Here is a 19,396-nt window from a genome sequence, read left to right on the forward strand (position 1 = left end):
GCCTGACCATCAGAAGGGGTGTTCTCCACTCAAGAACATTTTGAGAAAAGAGTGGGAACATGGTGCATTTTCAAGCAAATTTGAGAAAATAAGAAGGTTAATAAAGCAATTGTGAAAGTGTAGTTCTGACATCAATAAAGAGAGATTTCATTTGATAATGATGTAGGTAGCTGGTTATTCAGTATAACCACATAATTTCATAACAAACATTGAGATGATAATGTAAAGTACCTCACAGATGTCCTTATTTATTGACATAGAGGCTGCTCTTTCTGTTGTTGGCTGCACAGATTACATACAAAGTTGTTCTCTTTTCATCTTTACCCAGTGCTCATAGAATGTAGCTGAAAGACACTGTGCACTTTCGCAAGACTTTCCAGTACACATGAAGTGCGGTTGAATGGCTCAGTGATGGTGTAACTTCAAAAGACCACTTCTTATTATCGCTGACATTACACATGCAGTGCACTTTTTTCTAAATACATATAGTGCACATGGAGTGCAGCTAAAGGACTTTGTGACTGTCATTTCGAATAACTGCAGTTTCTGTCATTACATACGCTGCACCTAGCATATCGCTGGTGGGCTTCTTCAGTACTCTCAACAGGCAGTGCATACAGAGTGCACTTGTTGGCACTACATAGTGTGTACTTGGCTTGCATCTGTGGCTACTGATAATTAAGATTACATTTTTGTGATGGCAGACATTACATACAAAGTGCACTTTTACCTTTCCACACAGTGCACAGGGACTGGAACAAAAGGACTTTCTGAGTCCCGACCATACTGCACTTTTGATGGGCGAGAGCAAAGCGCTCCGTACCATTCTGTAATCTCTCTTTAAGCTACAAACCACACCCATGTTACGTCAGTCACTTACATTGGTTTGTGGACTTCCCTTGTAAAATCTGCTTGCTTTAATTTGTGAAAGGCATGCATACGTCATGCCTTTTCCGGTGTTTAGCCCACCTACACAGCACCGGTAAACTACTAAAAACATATGAGGTTCGATGTTTTCAGCCTGGTGTCTGGACTACTTTATCTGTTTATTTTCCACGCAGTGCGATCACGCTGCATTTTACATAGTGTGATCGATCTGTGCTTTTTTATGGGCGAGCGCAAAGCGCTCCGTCCATTCTGTAATCTCTCTTTGGGCTTCAAACCACGCCCATGTCATTTCAGTCACCTACATTGGTTTGTGGGCTTGCCTTTTAAAATCCGCTTGCTTTCATTTGTGAAAGGCATGCATAAGTCATGCCTTTTCCTGTGTTTAACCCAGCTACACAGCACCGTAAACTACTAAAAACATACGCGGCTCGATGTTTTCAGCCTGGGGCCCAGACTACTTTACCTGTTTATTTTCCACGCAGCGCAATCGCGCTTGCATTTTACAAAGTGCGATCACACTGTATTTTTTTCTTTGCAGCGCTAATAGCTCTATCTCGAGCAAATACGAGACCCGTTGCATTAAAAATGCTTGTGGTATTTGCATGCAGCTTATGCAGTTGCTGGGCTTCCTGTACTCTAAGCCAGTGTTTTTCAACCACTGTTCCGCGGCACACTAGTGTGCCGCGAGATGTTGCCTGGTGTGCCGTGGGAAAAATGCGAAAGATTTTTTTTTTTTTTTTTTAAATGTCAAATTTTCGCCCACATGTGATTGTGCACTGACACCGACTTGAGACTCGACGTCTGAGTGTGTACTGATATCCCGGTACACTATAATGGTACAAAGGTTGCCCGCTCACTGACGGCCCGTGGCAGAATGGCAGCTGAGAAAACTCTGACACGTTCGCATGGTAGCACCAGTGCACGGGCACTTTTTCACTTACGCGTTGTGCATGGATGATGGCACAGGACATCTGATTGTGCGCTGACACCTCCTGCGTAAAGGCAGCTCAGTGCATGATGGAACAGCAGTGGTTTCTTGTGTGGTTCGTCTATTGAGAGTGGTCCCAGAGTGAACAAGCAGAATGCACAGGTGCACTTATGGACAGACACGTTTACGGGCCCTGGGGCGGCTGAATGGGCGTGATCACAGAGATGTATTTCTTCTCTGACACTTGTATTTATTTGTGAAGGGTTTTGTAAGGCGCTGCGGGTTACCTGTTGTACTTCGGGGCGCTAATTGCTGCACATGGCACACGCCCATCTCATTTACTATTGGCACGGCTTGCACTGCACAGAGGGATGTAATTTTACTGCTTGGCGGAGGCTGAGTGTGCCGGATGCTGACAGTTACAGCAGAGCGTGCAAGCGCCGTGACTGCACGGGGTTGGTCAGTGTGGACAAACACTGGGTCCTAAGTGCGTGCACAGATGACAGTGGACTTACAGTTGGCACGTACTATCCGGTACAGGGACAATCGAAGCTGACTGTGCACAGACCCTCTACACATGGGCACTGTGACTGGCGATCGTGCACTCAGACCTTCTCCATGTCACTATCGGAATGTGCACTTTTAGAGCTGATGACGCACTGGCCTGACAGCGTCACTTTTACTGAACATGTAGTTGTGTGCTTGTTGGTATAATTAAGCATCACTTCTGCATAGGACTGTGCCCTGGTTTACTTAATGCCCTGTACAGTTTTTACGTCCGCTTTCGCGGAGCAGCAAATATCAGGGCAAGCGTGTTTTCATTTTACGGATTTGACTAAACCTCAGTTTACTCTAGATTTGTTCCTCGTGAAGAAACCATCAGATTGGCCTCTAGGGGTGTTCCCTTGTAGGAGTAGTAAGATTGTGCTCCTGATAGCCATTGTGAGGCCTGATAACCTCAAGTAATTTATAATATATAATACCATTGTAGCTTCCTTATGACGAAAGGCGAGTCAGTCACTGTCTGATATAGTTTCTTTTTAGGTTTATATCTGTCAAAGGCAGCGAGTTTGAGCTCCACTAAGGGAGCCGCTGTTGTGTGTCTTACGGAACATTGTGACACCTCAGCTTTTCTGCTCCAGTCAATAAAAAACGTCTTAAATTGTAAACACAAAAGCATATTTTTAGTATATATAGTTACATCACTTAATATAAGGGACGGTTCTTTCTCTACGCGCTTCCACGTTCTGGCCGGTCATTTAACCAGGGAAGTGTGAGCTATAGTTATTTGTCCACAATCACACGTTGCGTTCGTTAACGCGGAGAAGCTGGGATCGTAAAGCAGGGCAGCTGGTTCCAGAGCCTACAGTGTAGACTGGATCACATTACTGTACAGAAAAAAAGATTATTTGCAGTGCATGTTAGCTCAGATTGTCGTTTTTCAACCCAAACCACGGACGGCCTCTGCCAGTGAAGGAACGTTGTCCGGCCTCATGAAAAAAACAGATTTCATATAATAGCAAGAAGAAAAAAAAACCAGGCCCGGCGCTGTGGAGTTGGCCCGCGGCCTGGAGAGTTGGGGATTTCTTTGCACAGATGTTCAGCTCTTGCCTGGACTGTGGGGTGACGTGCCTCCACCGGGGCTGCAGGGGGCAGTGTAGGTTTTCATGGGTGTGTCTCTCTCCCACTGCGTGTGAACCAGATGTTGAAGGGTCCGTTAGCTGCAGGGACCGGGCCAGAGGGTCTTTGCTTCTAGGCGCCTCCCTCGGTCGAACAAAGGGATGTCCTATTCCAGCTGCGGGGCCAGCGCTGGCCTGGGCTGTTCATCTGAAGGGGGGCCCCACTCCCACGGGACTGGACCCCTCAAGGCTCTGAGGAGACAGACAGTTGTTGTCCTCAGCCCCGACAAGCGGGCGGCGCCTAAAGGCGGGCCTCGAAGCACTAAACCAAGGGGACGCGTCTGTTTAAGTAACTTGTTATTTGCAGTTTCATCTCATTTTCAGAACTGACGCCTTTGAAATTCTAGTCATGGTGGGAAAGCTACGGAGAAGGGAAGCGCGTTGGCTCGAAATTCTTTAGGACTAAATGAATACCACTTTTCCGGATAACTTTAGAACGGGTCTAGAGGGGAGCTGCTCAAACATGTAATCTTCCCCTTTTTTGATTTCCTTTAGCGGCTCAGGGTTAATTTAATTCTCTATTTTGGTTTTCGTAATGCATCGCGTGTGCTCATGGCAGCCTCTTTCCTGCATTCAGATGTCCTGAGGAAAATAAAGTTTGACGACGCTTTGGCCTGGGGCATCTGATGTCCATGGGATGACACTGACGTCATCTGTCTCGCGCTCCTTGGTAGACATCCCGTGCTTGTCCCTTCTAAAAAACACCCTCTGAACAGTTCTGTTTGGAAAAGTGTCTCGCGACGCATCTAGAACGTTCCAGATGTTGGGTTCCTCAGCACTTATGCAGGTTTTTTTTAACCGATGGAGCTGCAGCCATGGTCGGTGCAACTCTGGCATCAACACGTGGAAAGTGGCAATCTTGAAATGTTCACACTCACCAAGCAATGGCAAGGTGTTCACCCTGCTGCACTGTGTGAGATAATAGTTAAACATTTAAAAACTCTCGAGGAGAAGTTGTCATTTTATTTCTCTTCAGTCTCCACTGAATGCCTTGACTGGGTTAGGGACCCTTAAAGCTTAGCATCAGTTGGTGGAAAGGACATGACTTTACAGGAGCAGGAGGAACTAACTGAACTGAGACAAAATCGTGGTTTCAAGCTAAGATTTGCTGATCTACCTTTGGACAGTTTTTGGTTGGATACTGCCAAGGAGTTCCCCCTTCTGGCAAACAAAGCTATTTTGACATTGCTCCCATTTTCCACTACATATCTGTGTGAGATGAGCTTTTCAAGCATGATTGCTATAAAAACTAAATACAGAGAGAGACTGAGAGCTGTTGACGAAGAGCTACGTGTGTGTCTTTCTTCGATTCCAGCCAGAATATCAGCTTTGTGTTCAGCCAAACAGGCCCAGGTTGCGCACTGAATAAAGTATTTTATAATTTTTCATATTTCTGTTTACTTACTATTTCATAATAAAGTAATTATAAAATACTTTCTTTGTGTTTATTTGATTCCTATTCAAGAGAATTACTTTATATATAGTCAATATAGGCACAGACTTAAATTTTTTAACATTTTCTAATGGTGGTGTGCCTCGTGATTTTTTTCATGAAACAAGTGTGCCTTTGCCCAAAAAAGGTTGAAAAACACTGCTCTAAGCAAGGTTCACTTTCTGTGGCTGCATACAGTGCAGATATGAGGCCCCTTTTGTTTATTACATAGCTCACATGAAGTGCAGCTGAATACCCTCATGTACTTTCACCACAGGTGCGAACTTGGCCAGTTTATACTATTTGTATTTCTCAAATTACCACAAGAAATGCGACATGTAGTGAGTAAGGGTTGGTGAATGCATGTAATTATACTGAAATAGAAGTGTATTTCCACGGTCACCAAGTTGCCTGGAAGACAAAGCAGGAACTAGGAACTAGGAACTCTGATGCAGTTGCCCAATGTGAAGAGACAATGTCGAAATTCTGGCCCGAATAAGGCTCACTGGCATGATATCTTATTCACATCTCACATATAATGCCAGCATGATAACAAGTGAATAATTGCGCTACGCATTTGTTATGTACACACATAACATTATTGGTAAACTACAGAAAACAATAAAAAAGCATTTCATTGTAATGGCATGTTATGCAGCGCAGATTTTATAGGCCATCATGATGTTCGGTTCAAAGATCATAGGTCATAGATGCCTGGAACAAAGAAAATAACAGTCTTCACACGAGCCAGTTTCTAAGAGGGTAATTAACACCATGAATGAGTGCACCAAACTCCATAAACAAAAAGGTCACATCCTCTGTCCCAGTTGAAGTAAGGTATCAGCCGGTCCCCATATGTAGGTCGGTTGGATGCAACTTCCCATTTGTCACTCGGCCATTCAGACACACTAATGGCTGAGGGCTCAGGAATCAGACGTACTAAACTACTGTTGTTGGCGAACTATTAAGGAAATCAATGACAGCCCGAGTCCAATTTGAAAATGTGTTTACATTACATCATGCGAGGGAGGGGCGAACTTGCTGACATTATCCTCCTACGGAGAGAGAGTGGGCCGCCTGACTTGAGTGCTTTAAAATGATATGCAATTTATGCTAATACTCGCTATTGTCGAACACCACATGCCCTGTCCCAGTTGAGAAAGGGTATCAACACACGCCATAACTGTTCCCCGTATGTAAACAGGCTACAACTTGCCATTGGTCACTAGGCCATAAAGACAAATGACTGAGGAATCAGGAGCCAGACAGTCTGTTGTAGAACTATTAAAGAAAGCCACAATAGCCTGGGAACATTTTGAAAATGTGTTTTCTTTTACATTACATCATGCGAGCGAGCGGCGAGCCTGCTCGCATTACCCACTATTGGTGAACACCATGTTCACCACCACATGTCCTCCTGTCCCAATTGAGATACGGTATTACTATTACGCCTTTCACCGTTGCCCTCCTTCTGGTGAGACACCAACTTGAACTCACTTATAACCTTTAACTTAGCTCACCTGTGTGGAAGGCTGAAGCTCATCTGTTTTCAAATGCGTGCCGTGCCGTAGTAGCTTAGCAATGCCAAACCCCTGTATCTCTCTGCAGTGGCGGCCGGCAGCTTTAGGAGAGAGGGGGGCGGGCGGGACACACAGACACGCACGCACGCACATCCATTAACAACACTCATACCATTCAAAAGAACGCACCAAACATTCATTTTAAAAGATCGCACACACTCATTCTTTCCCACACGCATACACGCATGCACGCACATCCATTAACAACACTTTTAACACTCAAACATGCACGAGCGCACCAAACATTCAATTTAAAACATCACACACACACACTTACCTTCAGCCTTCAGGTCCCCGGAGGGTTGGGACTGCTGCCTTCCCTCATTGGCTTGCCTTAGGTCAGCCAATGAGGGAAGGCAGCAGTCCCAGCCTCGTCACAGAGTGGGATGGGGTCAGTGAGACTGCTGACCCCACCCCACTCTGTGACGAAGTGTCACTGATTGACACTCGCCCTGGCCGCTTCAGGGCTTAAACCTGAAGCACCCAGGGAGAGTGTTGATTGGTGACGCTTTCCTCGTCATCCAGGGGTGGGCATCGACGCACCTTTGCTGAGCCGAGGAGGTCCCGCCCATAGGAGCTGTCACCTCCTCAGCCCAGCAAAGTTCAGCTCAGGCAGCCAGGAGTGTGCACAAATCGCGAATGTCTGCTCCTGGCTGCCTGAGCTGAACATGGAGAGTGTCTGTCAGGCTGACCTTTGTTCAGCCTGACAGACACTCTTCATGAGGGGCAAAAGGTGGGGGGGGCGTGTCCCCTCCGCCCTACAGGACGGGCCGCCACTGTCTCTCTGTGACACACAAAAATGGGAAGGTGAGGCAAAAGACAGCCTCCTCCCACCTCTGCGCTGCCTCACGTGACGTGCACACACTCATCTGAGGCCCATAGTAAGCCAACTGCATCCCCAGTAAGCCAATCCAGACGCTGATCCTGCTGTTACATAGCAATAGAGCAGCGCCAGGATTGACTCGGGAAGCCACACTCACCACTCATTGCTGATGCTGGGGCTGCAGCTTGGATTCACCCCTGGCCTATTAATGTGCAGGTGGAGAGACTCCGAGAGAGGCCTCTAGTGCACATTTCAGGTTGGCCGGAGAAAGGCTGCAGTCCAACCTGACATGCGCACTTGGGGCCAAGTGCTTTTAGGCTACTGCTGACAAGTGTTGTCTGTCAATAAACTTAAGCCCTACACTCTCTCCGGCCCACAACTGATGCACTCAATTACCTGCCTCAGTGAGAGCCACTCGATACATAATACTGTCTGCAACCGACCCGCGGCTGAAGTCTGACTAAATGTACAGTTTACTCACAATTAATGGGGCCCACCCCAGCACCCCAATAAAGGCACCTTTCCTGGAGGCTAATTTGGGTTCCCATCCAGGCAATGTAAATACTGCATTTTACACACTTTAGAGACTAAGGGGCTAATCTACAAGCACCTAGCACCACTGGAGCTGCACTTTCAGCAATGCTTCAGTGACGCTGTGCCTATTTCTACATTTACAAGGAGGCGTTAAGCCACTTTTTGTGGCTTAACGCCGCCTTGTAAATATGGGCCCCCGATGCAGTTTTCTGGTGCAGAGGGACCTGCAATGGTTGTTACTGTGGGCGTTTCCAGGTAACACCCATTGCTTTTGACACTGCCCTAGATTTATGAGAAATCGGAAATCTGAGGCAGCGCCAAAAACTAACACCACCCCAGGGGTAGCATTAGAGTAGTGCAACAAGGAGAAGTACTTTTATTTCTCCTTGTTTTTGATTTTTCTCTGTCTCCCGAATTTTGAAGCACACATAGAAAGAGCAAAACTCCATGAATGATTGACGCATTCCACAGCACACCTAGAAGTAGCAAATTGCCATTATTGATTGTTTGGGACATATTTATGATGATCCCCCCAGCGCCATCTTGTGCCACATTTGTATAATTTTTTTATGCAAATGTGGCGTTAAGGTGGCCTTTCCCACATGCCATATTTACAAAGTGGAGCAATGCAAGCATTGCCCTTGCGCCACATTATGCCTGCCCCAGTTACAATGTATGCAAGCGGGGCATTCCCACAAAGAGAGGCCCAGAAAAATGGCGAAGTGAAATTTACTAGATATCGCTGCACCATTTTTAGCCTGATTAAGGGAGCCGTTAAGGTGATGCTCCCATTGAAAACAATGGGCATCCAGGTACTTTGCTGCATTAGCGCCATCATTTATGGCGCTAATCCAGCAAAATGCCACATTAGAGCCATAAATTATGATGCTAATGTGGACACTACTGCCGTGGTGCGCCGTATGGTAAATACGGCACACACACGGTATCGTTAGGGGGAGGCAATGGGGCCCTAGAAAAGAGGGGCATCATGAATGATGCACCACTTTTCTGTAAATACGCCCCTTCCTGTACCTTCCTGCACATAAAGGGACAGATTTGAAAGGCCCTAGCACCTCTTAGCGGCACACTTGCGACATTTTTTTATGTTAATGTGCCATTAGGGAGCCTGTTCTCCCTCACCATATTTACAGTGCTAGCATTGCACCACTTTGTAACCCCCGCGCCACATTATATCTGCGCCAGGTATAATGTATGCAAGGAGGGCATTCCCAAGCAGGAGGCCCCAAAAAATGGTGCAGCAAAATCTGCTAGCGCCGGTGCTTTACGATGCAATTATGGCCCTTTTACTCTCAAGGCGCGAATAAGAGTAGTCAGATTCAAGGACTGAGAAGCACACATAGATAAATGTTGTCTCATTGACGGGTACAGGTAGGGGTTCACCAAGAAAGACAGGCACTCAAACAGGCAGTCAGGAATACAAATGCGCATTCTCACACACTAACTTCATTCAAACACCCACAGAAGCATAAATACATACAGGCGCAAAAACTCAGACTCTCATGCATCTATGCACACAAGCACGTGTGAATGAAGGTACACACCCAAACTCTCAGTAATAGACAAGTAAGCAGGAAGGTCAGTGGAGTTCTTCTTGCTGTCTATGCCCTTGAACAGTGCTCTTTTGAATTTACCAAGAAGTACGAGGCATGTGCGGTGCATGGTAACCATAACCCCTGCTAGGACCCAGAGGAAAATGGCAATGCGATGTTTTCTTGGTTTATCCAGGACAGGCCCTACACAGGGACTCGGACTCACACTTTCCCAAGAGCCCATTTAAACAGGACTACCCAGTAGGCTAAGCGGGGGGCGGTTCTTAGTCAAATGAATTGTCAGCCACAGGAAGGAAGAGGACACTGCACACATAACACACTCTGGCTGTGCGCATAGCAGAATGGCGTAGTCTGGCTCTGTGTCACCCGTGCCAGCTGGCTCATGATGCACTCTGTTTACGTGTTTGCGCATGCGCCCGTCTCTTTCTTTTTGGCTACATCTGTTTGGGGTGCTAGGGCACCATTGCATGGGCCCTGCATTTGCTTTTCAACCCCCTCAGCCCTTAGAGACACTCCCGAGAAAACAACCGCCCTGATGAGATCAGTGCACATTGACTAGCAAAAAACAGCCCACCTTGGCCTTCAAGTCGACCTTCTCACAATGCCCGATTGTGAGATATGCATGTCCAGGTCTGTTGTTCAGTACACGAGAGGAGCTTCGTCCAGCTAATTGGGAGGTAAACCCAGTTTTGATCTATATGCATTCAGGCTAATAATACTGTATTGTGGCTGTGACTTATCTGGGCCAGTTTTCTACAACACTGGGCTGCTATTCCAGGGTTGGTAGTGAGAAAGCTGCTCAAGAGCTCAGGTGTTTTGAAGGTATGACAACCTCACCTGTCACACCATTGGTCGATCGACTTCTCATCGGAGTCCACAATGCTTGTTAGAGATTGTAGTGACTGGTTTCAACTAGTTCCGAAGTTATCGAAACACTGTAAGAACAAGAATGTGCTTTCAGGGAGAGGTAAAATATGTTTATTTCTACCAACACTAGAAAATAATCTAACCTGTGGTCATGGCTCCAAGCAGCCATTTAATAATGCTTTTCAAATGAAAATAATTCATCCGTAGCGCTAGTGACTGTTTCTTATAAAGAAGCACTTCGCTGTTTTAGGCTCAATAAATCGAAACACATCCCAACGGTGTGGGCAGACAATAAAAGACCACTCAGCAATTTCTAGCAGCTATAGACCTTTTGCCCCACTTAGGGATCGCCTCTTCTAGGCAATTGCCATCACTTAAGAGTGCTGAAGTTAGATGGGCGGCTGGAACCAAAGGGGCATCTTTTTATGAATAGTTTTGAAAATGGAAACAAATCAAGGATGGCAAGGCACAGCAGGCGCTAAACCCTACCAAAAAATTAAGTGGCATGTTTACAAGTCCCGTGCGCCGCTGCTGTGTCACTTTTTGTGACGCACTGGCGATGCATAGTGCAGGTCCATATCTACAGGGTCACACAAAGCCACTTTGCATGGCTTTTCATGGCCTTGCAGATATGGTGTAAAGCAACGCAGCGCAAGTCCCTGCGTTGTCTTACACTGCTTCAGGGAGGCATACATGGGCTTTGGAGTGGGTGTTCCCAGGGAACATTCATGGGTTTTGACGCATTCCCAGATTTACAAAAATCTGTAAACCTGGGAATGCGTCAAAACTGGGGGGCAGATTTATGGCAAGTGGCGCTGCCCTGAGTGCAGTGCCACTTTTCCTGCACCCCTTAGCACATCCTTACGGCCATCATGTGTGCGGCGTATTTAAAATATGGTGCACCATGGTGCAGGGTAGGGGGCAAAAGCGTAATTTTTCATGACTCTATTGATGTTCTCTGCAGGAGTAGCGCCAAAATATTGACGCTACTCCGGCAGAATACATAGGATCCCATTCTAAAGAATGGAAGCCCCCTTTTTACACCTATTAATGTCTACTCTTGAGCAGGTGTTAAAAGTGCCATAAAAAATGGCGCAAGGAAATCTCATAGATTTCCTTATGCCATTTTTCCGCCTCCCCTAATGGAGGAACACACCCTTTGCATTAATTATGCCTGGCGCAGGCATAATGTAGTGCAAAGGGTTACAGAGTGGTGCAATGCATGCATTGCACCAGCCTGTAAATAAGGCGTGGGGATTTCGGCCTTGTTGGACCACATTAACATTACAAATAATGACGTTAATGTGGCGCAGGTGGTGCTAGGGCATTATGAATATGACCCTGTATGCCTCTCCAGGGCAGGCGCAATGAGGAGAAATATCTTTATTGCTCCTCGTTGTTTCCTCTTTCTATGTGTGCTGTAGAATGCAACACACGAAGACGGAGGAAAATGCCTCCCAGGATTGCTCTTGCGCAGCAAGGTGCCCCTTCCAGAACAAAAACAAACCTTCTGACAATGCAGACACCCTTGAACCATGGTGCAAGGGGCAGCAATTTGTGTGCCAGCGCAGAGGGGGAAGAGAAATGCATTGTATATTGTAAATACGGTGCATTTCTGCCCTTTCCACGTGGCGATGGACAGCGCAGCAAGGTGACTTGCTGTTCTTCCATGTGCCACGGGGCTTGTAAATATGCCTCTAAGTCGTCTGTGATTGTTGACTTTTTTGTGAAATATCTGTTCTAAACGGTCAAGTTTATAGCGCCAATGTCCATAAATGATTGTCAAATTGAGCTTTGCTATGAATAAGTGATGTAAATATGTGTCTCTTCCTCAGTGAAACTATGCAGAGTCTCTTTTGCTTAATGCGTACAATTTAAACCATAGAGATGGGTTTGGCAGTGAGCAGTGTGATGTGTGGATAATCACGTAGGGAGTTGTGTTCTACAGTGGGTTTGTGTCCATTTGTTTTTTTACTGGTCGTAACAGTGGAATTATTTGCAGATAGTTGGGCTCACATTTCAGTCTAGATATCACGTTCTAGTTGCTTATGCACGTACAACCATTTCTTTCTCAGAAACTGCATTCATTTTGTTGGTGTCACTTCCGCTGCCTGCTTCGTTCCCAATAGGCTGTAGTCACTCTATTCCTAAATATTATTGTGGCTAACTATACCTTGATACGATTTCCTGGCTCCGGGTGCAACGTTATTGGTTAAAGGCACATCTCAGTTCAGATCCCCACATTCAGAAGCAGCCTCCTCTCTATGGTTAAGTCAAAGTGCTTCCTCCTCACCTTCAGGAAAACAACAAAACCTCAAGGGGCATATTTATAATCCCCTAGCGCCACTGGAGCGTCACTCTATGTGATGCTCCAGTGGTGCCAACCACTGCTCCATATTTACAGAGACGTGTAATGCCACTTTTTGTGGCGTTACGCCTCCTTGTAAATATGACCCCCTCCGACGCAGTATTCTGGGTCAGAGGGGCGTGTAATGGGTGGTGATGTGGGTGTGCCACAGCAGCACCCCAGCAACACCCATTGCATTTTGTCGCTGCCTCAGATTGATGAGATTTCGTAAATCTGACACAGCACCAAAATCAGATGTCAGATGCGCATCGAGGAGGAATTCTTTTATTTCTCCTCGTTTTTTTATTTTTCTATGCATGCTGAATTGTGCAGCACGCATAGAAAGAGCAAAATGCCAGAAGTGATTGTTTATGTGTGGGAAGGTATCCCTTGGATTGGAGAAATGGCCTCCTGAATGCTACATTAGTGTAAAAAAAATTACACTAGTGTGGCTCAAGGAGGTGCAAGGGGCATGTAAATATGCCCCTTAGTTCCTCATTTACAAGGCCTTTGCACCAATTTTACATCATTTTTTGGACACAATGGTGGCACAAGCCGTGCTTTACACTGCTCCACATTTACACACAGACACATTGGGCTCAATTTGTCAATTTGTGAAGCCTTGCATCACATCATACCTATGCCTGGTATAATGTATGCAAGGTAGGTGTTTCCTCAGGAAAAGCCACTTAGAACTGGTGCAGTGAAATTTACATTTCACTGCATTGTTCTGAGACTTCACTGTATCAGAGTTTTAATGCCTGCTCAGGGCAGGCGTTAAATGATGCAGGCTTTTTTTCTATGGGAGTCTTCCTTGCATTGCTGGAGTAGCATCATTTTTTTACACTGTCCAGCAATGCGTCGGTTTAGAACCACAGATGCATCAGAATTCCTTCTGCATCTGCGAAAATGTGCACCATGGAGCTCTGTATAGTAAATTCAGTGCATCCATGGCGTCGTTAGGGAATCCTTGGGCAGCGCAGAAAATTTGACGCATCAGGCCAATGTGTCAGATTCTTGTAAATGAGTCCCTTAGACTCCCCAACCAACATGCTCCTCCGTTTTTTTCTGTATACAGGTCTGTGTTTAATTTTCTTGGGATTTGTGATATACAGGTTTGACTGAAAAAAATCCAAAAGAAAAGACATAATTACAAAGACCAAAGTATTATGATTTTTACTTTTTTTATAAAATGAGGAAAACACAGACATGTCCCTGAAATAAGGTGAAGAATAAATGGTTGGTAGCTCCTAATTCCAGTGAACGTCATCTTCAGCACTAGAGAGAAGTAGTAATCAAGAGAAACAACTAGCAGCTCACTAACACGCTTGAATACATTGATCCAGATAACAGCTTTCCACTACAAAAAATAATTTGACAACAACTATGATCTGATTTCACAGCTGGCCACATGGTACCATTTGTTACCTGATTCTAAGATGATCTGGTCTGATCCACCCTTCGAGTATTGATTTCCTATTCTGCTCAGAATGACCCCCAAACCCAGAAACGGCAGGAGAAGTACCAGGTCCTCAGTGAAATGGCTGAAATATTTAGTTAGGTCACACAGTAAACCTTTTATCAGAAATAAACTGTGTTTGTGCATTCCTTCAGACACTTAGGCCCATATTTATACTTTTTTAGCGCCGCATTTGCGTCGTTTTTTGACGCAAAATCGGCGCAAACTTACAAAATACCATTGTATTTAGAAAGTTTGCGCCGATTTTGCGTCAAAAAACGACGCAAATGCGGCACTAAAAAAGTATAAATAAGGGCCTTAGCATAAGACTGTAATGGTCCAAACAGCCCCTACAGGGCATCACATTAAAAATAGTATTCGGATGAAGCATGGTCATGTAACCTTATAGTCAGCTCCAAGAGGGCATAATCACATGAAAAAAAGAATGCCAAAGACCATTGCAGTGTAACCATATAAGCAGTCCCTTGAGGGCATAGTGTATTACACATTTTCAGGACTAACACGCCTTTTAAATATTTAACTGGGTGCAATGTCGCAGGTCGTTACTAGATGTCCCTGTAGAGTCAATAGTAGAAGGTGCAGTACCACTGTTGTTGGCCAGATGTCCCTGTAGAGTCAACAGCAGAAGGTGCAATACCACTGGCTGTGGCTAGATGTTCCTATATAGTCAACAGCAGAAGGTACAGAACCACTGGTCCTGGCTAGATGTCCCTGTGGAGCCAAAATCACTCAGAGCACACTGTCACAGAACGGTGCCAGAACCTCTTCTGATGTCAGAAGCTCAGAATGTCCCTCAAACCCCAAAACGACTGGAGAAGTACCAGGTCCTCAGTAAAATGGCTGAAATGTTTAGCGATGCCACATATTAAACCTTTATCTGAAATAAACTGTGTTTGTGTATTAGCAGAAGGTACCACTGGTCGTGGCTAGATGTCCCTGTATAGTCAAAAGAAGAAGGTTCAGTACCACTGCTCATGGCTAGATGTCTCTGTGGAGCCTTCTGAGTCAGTAGTGCCTGGGGCAATTAACATTCTTCACCCGTTGGAGAGCATAGTACAATATACATTTATAGGCTGAGTAGAGTTATCAGAATATTATTACTAAGAATGACCTTATAACACAAACTACTCTCACCTGTTTTTAAAAAATAAAATAAAAAAAGGTCCAGCTATACAAAAGCTCAAATATACAGTAAATGGTGGAAGAGGTTATGATTTTTGGGCCCTCTGTAACCTAGTGCGACCCACAAGATTGCCCGGACAGAAAGAGCACATTGTTCTGAATGTTTTGGTGGTGATCCAAATGCCCTAGGACCACCACAGACTGAGTTGTGGCCAAACATGTGTTGCAAAAGGAATGCATGCAAAGGATTATGGGGTAAGTTTCCCAGAGTGCAGTGAATATTGTAGTATGTTGAGGATTCAATAATTGGGTTGATTTCTTGCTACATAAAGCCTCAACAAAATGTACAAAACACATACACAAGACACAACTACATGTATTTTTACTGATTATGTAAAGTAAGGACCAAGTAAAAAGCTAACACGGAAAATGAACCACACATACACAAACACAAGTGCCTACAAATAAGGTTCCTATAAAACAAACTCCTCTCAGCTGGAATAAAGTAAAAGAAAAAAAAAGGTCCAGCTATAGGAGAGTTTAAATGTGCACTGGATGGTAGAAGAGGCTATGATTTTTGGGCCACCTCTAACCTAGTGTGACCCACAAAATACCCTTGACAAAAAGAGCACATCGTTCTGAATGTTTTGGTGGTGGTCCCAATTGCTGTAGGACCACCACAGGCTGAATTATGGCCAAAGTGTGTTGTAAATGAAATGCCTGTAAGGCAGTATGGGGTGAGTTTCCTCAACTGCAGTGAATATTGTAGCATTGGCTTTCCCAACCCACTGTTCAGGATTCAATAGCTGGGTTGATTTCACACTATACAAAGCCACAAAAATATACAAAACACACACACAAGACACAACTACATGTATTTATTTATTGGTCACAGTAAGAAACAAATTAAGGGGAAACTATGAAAACAAACCACAGAAACTAACACAAGTGCTTACAAACAAGGACCTTATAACATAAACACCACCCAGCTGTAAAAACAAAAATTTGAGCTATAAGAAAGCTTAAACACACATTGAATGGTGGAAGAGGTTATGATTTTTGGGCCCCCTCTAACCTAGTGTGACCCACAAGATGGCCTGGACAGAAAGAGCACATTGCTCTGAATGTTTTGGTGGTGGTCTCATTGTCCTGGAACCACCCAAGCTGAGTTATGGCCAAAATGGCCAAACTTTGTTGTAAAAGGAATTCCTGCAAAGCATTATGGGGTAAGTTTCCCCACGTGCAGTGAACATTGTAGTATCGACTCTCCCGCTTTGAGGGGAGAGCCCCTGTTGAGGATTCAATACCTGGGTCAATTTCATGCTATATAAAGCCACAACAAATGTATAAAACACACACAAGACACAACTACATGAATTTACTTATTATGTAAAGTAAGGTCCAAGTGAAGGGCAAATGTGGAAAATGAGTGGCGCGCATGAACACGAGTGCTTACTGACAAACACGAGAGGTAGGAAATAAAAACCAGTCCATCCAAACAACAGAAAAACAATGCAGGTGTAATTAAACTGTACTTGGCCGGTGCGCCTCAGCCAGGTACAGGAATTGCCAAATCAGTAAGAAGGCAGCAAAACAAGAGCAAAACTGCCTTCAGCCTATGGTAAGCGGCAGGCAGTGGCAGGTGGGAGCTAAGTCCTATACTCATTCCAACAGGTCTTGCAGACAGCGCATGTGCGCTCTCTAGGCTCAATGTAAAAATGTGTTTGTTTTTCTGATTTTGGCCATGATCATCATTATTTATCATTATTATTCCAAACAATTAAGATGAAAATTAGATTAACTCAGTTAATTTGTGATTACATTTAGTGTTAGTTCCTGCTCCAACACTGCATTTCAAGGAAGGCAACAACAACATTCTGAGACCTTAGGCCTAGCTGTGTTGCGTTTTTATATTTCTAATTGGGCCTTATATATCATCTAATGCATGTTGATGGGCACCCCTTTGATATTGCAGTACACTTAAGATTTTGTAGATTCTCATTATTCTTCCTTCTGTCTCCTGACCCCTGGATGTCATTACAGACATGGTCATCTGCAACTCTCGGTGGATCAATGTAAGCATATAGCACTGCACTTAGGGGTGCTGTCATAAAATTACCAACTCCTAGTCAAATAATTTCCTTATTCTCTGCCTCACTTGGCACGTTTGAGTGATAAAAAGTTGGGATTTGCTTTGTTTCCTGTGATCTATTTTAAAATAACCTCACGTATTCGGAGCAGGTTAGGGGTTGCAGTCAAAACAACCTTGTTTGTTGCCTTTTCTCTGTGATAAGATGGTCCAAAGACAGAGGAATGTGGTAGGGAATTGACTCGCCAGAGCTGGCCGACCCAGGATTGTGCGGATTTCTTCCCTCATGAGAATTGTTGACTTAGGCACGTCCACCTGGGACCAGTAGATCTAGCCTAGGGAGGACATATTTTTATGGAGTGTTCAAACAGGTTTAGATAACCTAAACAGCCTCCCAGGAGTTACTGATGGTTTGGTTTCAATTGTGAGTAAACACTCATACAATCAGACCTCAGTCCTTCAAGACCCGAAACACTGACAGCCATCAAGTCACAGAAAATGTATTTTAGAGTGAGTCGTCTGAAAATGTTTGATTTCTGCTTGACTTCATATACAACAACTAATTCCATTGTTCCATGCTTGGGTTTTTGGTAAGATGCTGTGATAGAGAATGAATTTAAATTTTGATTAATTTGTCATTATCAATGTCTATGGCTTTACAACTCTCTTAGGAAATCCAAGTACTTTCGACAACTTACAAATCGTATAATACCACCTCAACTTGCTGATACTCCACTTAGTGTTCAGAGGCCCACCTTACTCCCAGACGTTTGTCAGTAGAACAAGATAGGAGAAATTATAATTTGAATCTGTCACAGCCATGTCTGAGGACATCACTTCAGATCGTATCTTGAAGAAGAAAATTACCGCAGCTCTCCTTTGTCAGAGGGCTAATAGGGCCTCATTTACTGTTGTTCCATTCGCAAAAAGTGGTCGCAAATGACTTGCTGATATTTTGCAAATCGAATAGTATTTTGCAAACTGATCTATTTACAATAGATCAGTTTACAAAAAACTTTACTGCAGGAGGTGGCAAAACAGCCTGATTAATTAATATTTATTAGGCCAGTTGCAATTTGAGACACCCTGCGATTGACCACAATCACAGGGATGGTGGCCTGCAAAGATTAGTGGACCATCATGCCTGTTATTGTGTTTAAATAAATGTAAAGTATTTTTTTTAATGCAGCCCGTTTACTAAAATGTTTTCTTTTTTCAAATAATTTCACTAGGTGTTGACAGTTGGACCATTCCTAATTGTCCCTCAAACGTTTTTTAAGATTAACAATAGGGGAAGGGTCCAAAGGGGACCCCTTTACTTTCCAAATCAGATACCACCCCCTTGATGCGTCCAATGATTCTGCCTCATAATTAGGATGAGGATGGCCCTTCCTGTTTACTATTCGGAGAGAGTCACAAAGCCATTTTAGGAGTCAAAAAGGGTTTCCGACTCGTAAAAGGGGCTTTTGTACATAAAGAAACACACTTTTGCAGTTGCAAACACTGTGGTTTTGCAAATCGCAGGGTTTGCAATCCATAAAGGCTTTGTAGCTGAGCCCCAAATCTCTTAACCAAGAGCTGGAAATGGTGTGGTCCTTACCATAGGCAATTTCATTACATATAATCAGAATGGTGCAAACAAGGGAAGAGAATGGCTTCAGATGTGACGACCGTGCATGCACCAGGCTCAGTAGATTTAGTGAAAGGTGAAGGAGCACCTTTTCCCAGCAGCACCTGCTCCAGAATAAAGATGTGTCTGTCCCAGAGATGATGGAAAGGGTGTTTATTTCAGTTTTTCTCCTTTGCCAATGTAGGGTTTAAAGTGCAGCTTGCTGTGGACGTCTTGGCGACATCCAACCTCACTACGGCTGGTTAGTTCTTAGTTCGTGCTCTTTGATGGATTTAGACATGATATTAACTGATTGTCCCTTAAGCCTGTGATGCTGCCCTGCCTCTCTGGCCAATGGAGGCGCTCTAGCGGCAGAAGGGGAACGCACTGCGTCTTTGGAATGGCCGCTCCCCGAGATGCTGCACAGGTGCGCCGCTCCTCGTTCGG

Source organism: Pleurodeles waltl, chromosome 4_2 (genome assembly GCF_031143425.1).
Source record: "Pleurodeles waltl isolate 20211129_DDA chromosome 4_2, aPleWal1.hap1.20221129, whole genome shotgun sequence".
Classification (NCBI taxonomy): Eukaryota; Metazoa; Chordata; class Amphibia; order Caudata; family Salamandridae; genus Pleurodeles; species Pleurodeles waltl.